The following is a 7,062-nucleotide window of genomic DNA, read 5'->3' as shown; positions in this document are numbered from 1 at the left end:
TGTGTTACCACTGCGGAGAAGCTGGACACATATACCGCCGTTGTCACTACAGACAAATGGGTCTGCGCGGGTTTTCCGCCACCGCGCCGTGCCCACAACGCGGCGAAAGACCACGAGATATTGCGGAGTACCTCAGTGCCACTGAGTGGGGGCCCCGGTATTCCTCCCGCTCACCGTCGCCTGCCCGCCAACATTCACCGGAACGTCGGTCACAGTTTGCGGCAGCACGTGGCCGGTCCCCAAGCCCGGGAAACTAAAGACTGCAGCCACTGGAGGTGTGGTTGCTGTGGGCCAAATTTCCGAACAACCTCCGCCGCAGACGACAAGGATGAAAATACACGTGCGACGTCAAAGCGACGCTTCTCCGAGCCTAAGTCACGAACCGAGGGAAACTATGATCGACGAATACACGGCGACGCGACGCATAAACAGCCGGACAACACGACGCAGCCGCGACCAAACCCACGTCGGAACTGTAACGCAAGGTCAAGAACGGCAGACCTCGACGTACTTATTGATGGCCGCAACGTTAGTGCCCTAGTGGACACGGGCGCTGACTATTCCGTCATTAGCGGGTACTTAGCCACTGAGCTAAGGAAAGTGAAGACGGAGTGGGATGGCGCACAGATGCGCACAGCTGGTGGTCACCTTATTACGCCGAAAGGAAGGTGCACGGCGAGAGTCACAATTCATGACGACACCTATCCTGTCACCTTTGTAATACTTCAGCACTGCTCTCGAGACGTGATACTCGGCATTGACTTCTTATAGAAACACGGCGCCGTCATCGATCTGAAGTCGCAGTCGATTACGCTTTCAACCGACCAGGCGGTAAACCGGGACCACAGTGCTGAATGCACCGCACCCTTGAGCGTGCTCGAAGAACACGTTAGCCTCCCGCCCTACTCAAGCTCGCTCGTTACCGTCGGCAACTACAGGTTAGAAGCAATGGATGGTATTGTTGAAGGAAAACCGGAGTTACTGCTTGACCGTGGAATCTGTGTCGCTAGAGGTATCACTCACTTCAAAAACGGGTGCGCACAAGTACTGGTCACAAACTTCACTGCGGAAAAGAGGCACCTCAACAAAGGCACGACTGTTGCTTTTATCGAAAATTTTTCCGAAATCAGCGAAGCATTCAGCCTGATGGACTCGTCGTCAGACCACGTGACCGAAGCACCAGAACCGGAGCCCACATTTAACGTCAACCACGAGCTGCCAGTGCACAGACAAGAACAGCTGGTTAACCTTCTGCGGCAACACAAAAACTGCTTTTCGTCGTCGTCGAAAATCAGACAGACGACAATCGCCAAGCACCGCATTTTCACAGACGAATTTACGCAGCCTGTTCGCCAAAGCCCTTATCGAGTCGCGACGCGAGAACGCGAGGCCATCAAGAAGCAAGTTGACGACATGCTACGTGATGACATCATTCAGCCATCGCAGAGCCCCTGGGCATCGCCCGTTGTGCTCGTCAGAAAGAAGGACGGGACGCTGCGATTTTGCGTGGATTATCGTCGATTGAACCGCGTTACAAAGAAGGACGTCTACCCGCTACCACGTGTCGACGACACCTTAGACCGTCTAAGTAATGCCAAATACTTCTCCTCAATGGACTTAAAGAGCGGTTATTGGCAAATTGAAATCGACGAACGGGACAGGGAAAAGACCGTTTTCGTCACGCCGGATGGCCTCTATGAGTTCAAAGTCATGCCATTCGGACTTTGCACCGCACCAGCTACTTTCCAGAGGGTTATGGACACGGTCCTGGTTGGCCTGAAGTGGCAAACGTGCCTCGTCTACCTTGACGACGTCGTTGTCTTTGCGGCAAACTTCGAGGAACACCTGAGCAGGCTGAGGGTTGTGCTCGAGGCAATCGAATCTTCCGGGCTGACCCTCAGACCGGACAAGTGTCGGTTTGCCTACCAGGAGTTGCTGTTCCTCGGCCATGTTGTCAGCAAAGATGGCGTAAGCCCGGATCCACAGAAAACTTCAGCCATCGCGGGCTTTCCGCGGCCTAAGGACAAAAAAGCTGTCCGCCGCTTTTTGGGATTATGCGCCTATTACAGGCGCTTTGTGCCGAACTTCTCCAAAATTGCTGAGCCGCTGACACGACTAACAAAATCAGACGTCGAATTTACGTGGGAAACTTCACAAGCCGAAGCATTCGCAGAGCTTCAACGCCGCCTTCAGTCGCCGCCAGTACTCGCGCACTTCGACGAAAACGCCGAGACAGAGATTCATACTGATGCAAGCAGCGTTGGACTCGGCGCGGTGCTCGTCCAAAGAAGCGACTCCCTCGAAAAGGTCATCGCCTATGCCAGTCGATCGCTCTCGAAAGCGGAGGCGAATTATTCGACAACCGAAAAGGAGTGCCTCGCCATTGTCTGGGCAACCGCCAAATTCCGCCCTTACCTCTACGGACGGCCCTTCAAGGTGGTAACAGACCATCATGCACTCTGTTGGCTTGCAAACCTGAAAGACCCGTCAGGCCGCCTAGCACGTTGGAGCTTGAGACTTCAAGAGTTTGACGTCAAGGTCGTTTACAAGTCCGGACGCAAGCACTCAGACGCCGACTGTCTTTCCCGCGCACCCATCGACGCTGCCCCGCAAGATGTAGACGACGAGTCCTTTCTCGGAGTGCTCAATGCTACGAATCTCGCCAAACAGCAGCGAAGCGACCCCGACATGCGCGCCTTGATTGAGTACCTGGAAGGCAAGACCTCATCCGTTCCGCAAGCTTACAAACGCGGTCTATCTTCATTCTGCTTGGAGAATGACCTTCTGGTGAAAAAGAACTTTTCCCCAAATCGGGCAAGTTTCCTTCTGGTCGTGCCTCCGGAACTTCGCACAGAAATTCTGCACGCTTGCCACGATGAACCAGCGTCAGGTCACCTCGGATTCACCCGCACACTGGCAAGAATTCAAAAGAAGTACTACTGGCCCAGTCTCGCCGCCGACACGGCGCTATATGTAAAAACCTGTCGAGATTGTCAAAGGCGCAAGAAACCCCCATTGAAGCCTGCTGGGCATCTAAAGGCGATCAAACCACCCTCAAGGCCTTTCCAGCAGATTGGAATGGACCTTCTTGGACCGTTCCCGACGTCCGCTGATGGAAACAAATGGATCGTCGTGGCAACTGATTATCTCACTCGTTTCGCCGAAACAAAACCTCTCCCCAAGGGAAGCGCAGCGGAAGTCGCCAAGTTTTTCGTCGAAAACATTGTACTGCGACACGGGGCGCCCGAGGTGCTTATTACTGATAGAGGAACGGCGTTCACGGCTGACCTGACGCAAGCAATCCTGCACTATAGCCACACAAGCCACCGCAGGACGACAGCTTACCACCCTCAGACGAACGGTCTTACTGAGCGTCTGAACAAAACCATTGCCGACATGCTATCTATGTATGTAGACATCGAACATAAGTACTGGGACGCCGTGTTGCCCTATGTAACTTTTGCATACAACACCGCAGTGCAGGAAACGACACAGATGACGCCATTCAAATTGCTCTACGGAAGAGAACCCGTGACAACGCTTGATGCCATGCTTCCAAACACGACCGAGGAAGAGAACTTTGACGTCTCTGTCTACCTGCAGCGAGCAGAAGAGGCTCGGCAATTGGCCCGTGTACGCATTCAAGCCCAGCAAAAAGCCGACGTCCGACGCTACAATCTGCGTCGAAGCGACCAACAGTATCAACCTGGCGACCGCGTCTGGGTATGGAATCCCTTTCGAAAACGAGGCCTGAGTGAAAAACTGCTGCGACGCTACTTCGGACCATACAAGATTTTACGACGACTAGGTTCTTTGGATTATGAGGTTGTCCCCGACAACTTCACCTCGTCACAGCGACGTCGCCCACGCCCTGAGGTGGTCCATGTCGTTCGCTTGAAGCCTTACCATGAACGCTGCTACTAACACACTAATAATCGACTACTTCTTTCTTTGTTCATGTTAGATTTCGCACCATTTTGTCTTACAATCATGTGTTTCATGTTTAGTTTCAACATCGGGACGATGTCTCTTGAAAGGGGGGCAATGCCACGTGGGCTATGCAGTTGGTCACTGCAGGCGCGCTATCTTTATCATTTGTTGCATCTGTTCCTTTCGTTGCACGCGTGGAACTATGCGCGCAGTGTGTCGGAGTTTAACTATGTTACTGCTTTCTTTTTGTGTGTCACTTGACATACTGATAAGATACGACACACATGGTCTACGCCTTGTTTTAAAAGAGCGCGCAGCACCGAGGTGCAGTGTTCTTTACGCCTACCAACAGCCGCGTCTGTCGACGTTACTGCCGAGGAATTCGGGCACATGCTCGACCAATAAAGTGGTTGCCTCCCAGACTGTTTTCGGGTTCCTACCGCACTAGTCGCAAGACTACGTGACAATATCATAATTTTTTTTTTCATCTTTTGGCTAACGGTTCCATGAATCCAGCTCATCGCACCCCTGAACGCCTCAGCCACGGCAAAGCTCTATACCCTACCCGTGCCCTCACAACCACGCACCTGCAAACGTTCATTTATTATCACGACAGCCATCGACTGGGATTCTCATAACGTCCTTTATGTAAACTTCAACGCCGCCGTTGAACATCTCTTTCTCAACATCAACTAACCCACCCACGTTTCATGTAAGACCCTGTATACAGGGTCCTTGAGCTACTTCCAATAAATAAATAAATAAATAAATAAATAAATAAATAAATAAATAAATAAATAAATAAATAAATGTCTCAGATTTGCGGGGCTGCCATCTTAATGCACCAAACGGACTCAAAGTTCCCTTAGATGACCCGGATGAGGTCACAGGCAGGGTTACCAGGTGTGACTATACCTTGCACCAATTTGGCTACTCTTTTCGGCTGGTGGCGGCAGAAGAAACGTCTTCGCTACTTGGCTATTTCTAGTTTTGGGACGTTAAATCCTAAGAATTATTCTAATTATTATATTGGCTACTTTCTTGTTCCCTCCATTTCAACCAAGTTAACATCAGCCGCTGGTGTTCGAGTATGCGGTGTCAAAACATGGCGACCACAGCGTGTTTCCAGCTAGCGAACTTTAAATTGACGCTTGCATTGCACAAAAGAAAACACTTTTATTGCGATAGCAATTATATGGACAGTCTCGGCTGAATTTTGCCGTCGCCGTCGCCGTCGCCGCCGTCATGCACCGTATATGTATAAGTATGTATATATATTGTGGGGGTGCCATATCACCCCAGTAAAGGCGATTGCCGTAACTTGGGCGCGGCCGCTGTGTTTGGAACGCACGTGCTCGGCGTAAGCCGAGGCGTTCGTCCAAGGTCAGGGATGCGCTTCGCTGTAACCCGAGTTTAGCGCGGTGGCGCCGGCATCGCCGCCGCGAATATAGGTCGGCGCATAGAAACAGGAGTGAATCTCTCTTTTGGGGTGTGGCAGCGCGCGCGGATGGGCGTCTCCTCGCGGTGGGTCCGGGGACGGTACCGCGGCTCGCTGCCCTCGGACCCTCGTGGTGAGTCGTGCATCTGCGGCGCCGCATTTGTATTGTATTATGTTGTCTTATTGTATGTCTTATGTTATATTGTACTGTATGTCTTATACTGTCTTGAGTGTGCGTTATATGTTTCCCAGTATTCATTGTTAGCGTGTTACGTGTTTACTAATTCGGCCGGCGAGCTCGCCTTATGTAAAGAAGTGTTTTAATAAACGTCTACATGTTTGTTGCCCGACCGCGTGAACTGTCTCCGTGTGTTCCGAGGGCGGCGGTTATATCGCATCAGACCCCACAATATATAAAAGTCCCAAAGAAAAATTTTTAAGAAAAATGCTTCCGAAGCGCGGAATCGAACCAGGGACATCTTGCTCCGCAGCGAGTGGCGCTAACCACTGTATACGCCACGAAACATAGATCCTCCACGTAGCTAACGGCGAGCGTTACATACACACCCTTTACCGCCGGACGGACTCAGAGACGGTAGGCGCTTATAAACGTTTCGTCATTACCAGCGAGATGGCGCTAGGAGCGCGACGGGTGCATTTAAAAGTCGTCGGCGAGCTTGCTCGCTCGCTTCTTATATTTGCGCAGGGAGAACCTTGCCCTTCCGCTGTCTGCTCGTGCGGTTTTCTCGTGCTGAGGGGAAGAGGGATGTTTCAAGCCGTCACCGTGATGTCCGCGCTCATGTTACGGAGCGTACGAAAGTCACTCGAGCTGAAGGGACGCCGCTAAACGAACAAACAGATGAGCGCGAACTATCAAGTGTCACAGCTCGACACTTGAAGCACGCTAGTTTCCTTCGCTGCTTCGGCCGCCTTTGCAACAGGAGCGCTGTTCAAACTGAGAGTATCCATTGGCGAGCCTCACTTCGTATAGCATTAGTTTCTTGCTATCGCATTCATTGCTTCGCCCTTGCGGCGAAACTGTGATTTTTTGGATACGTGGCTGAATCCGGGGGGGGGGGGGTGTATAGAGGAACCACCTCTTAAGGAATGCGAACTGTAAATTGGAAGCGAACGGCCCCAATCTAAGCGCTCCGCATCCAGGAAGCTCTTCGCTCAGCGACAATGGAAATAAAATGTCCGACGAACTGTCAGCATTATTTCTTAGAATTAGGCATGGACTACGAGTCGGAAATATTAACTGCTCGGACTTCATCACGCGAGAAACGATTGCGAAAGTGACTACAACTCATGCGTCAACCTTATCAACTGTGATTCTGAGCACACTCATGCAGTAGTCATTTTTATTGTCGCTACAAAGCTGGTACTTCTAGTTCTTCTAAGAGAAGTTGCGCAATACGCCCGAAGAGAGTGTCATTGCTGCAACAGCGCACGAAACTTCGTAACCCTGCATGAAATGATTGCTAGAGTATTTATGCTTCAATCTCCGCAATGATGATTTGGAAGGGTTCTTGCTGTACTTGCATTTCCACCAAAAGGCTCTTGCAGTTAGTCATTTAAGTACAATCTTAGTTGTTTTCACACACGTGTGGCTACTTTTGGCTACGTTTGCTTCCAATGGCTCAAGTGTGATACTTTTTGGCTAGTGTTTCCAATTTCATGGCTATTTTTTGCCG

Source organism: Rhipicephalus sanguineus, chromosome 1 (assembly GCF_013339695.2).
Source record: "Rhipicephalus sanguineus isolate Rsan-2018 chromosome 1, BIME_Rsan_1.4, whole genome shotgun sequence".
Lineage (NCBI taxonomy): Eukaryota > Metazoa > Arthropoda > Arachnida > Ixodida > Ixodidae > Rhipicephalus > Rhipicephalus sanguineus.
The sequence above is the reverse complement of the archived record's forward strand: the minus strand, read 5'-3'. Positions refer to the sequence as shown.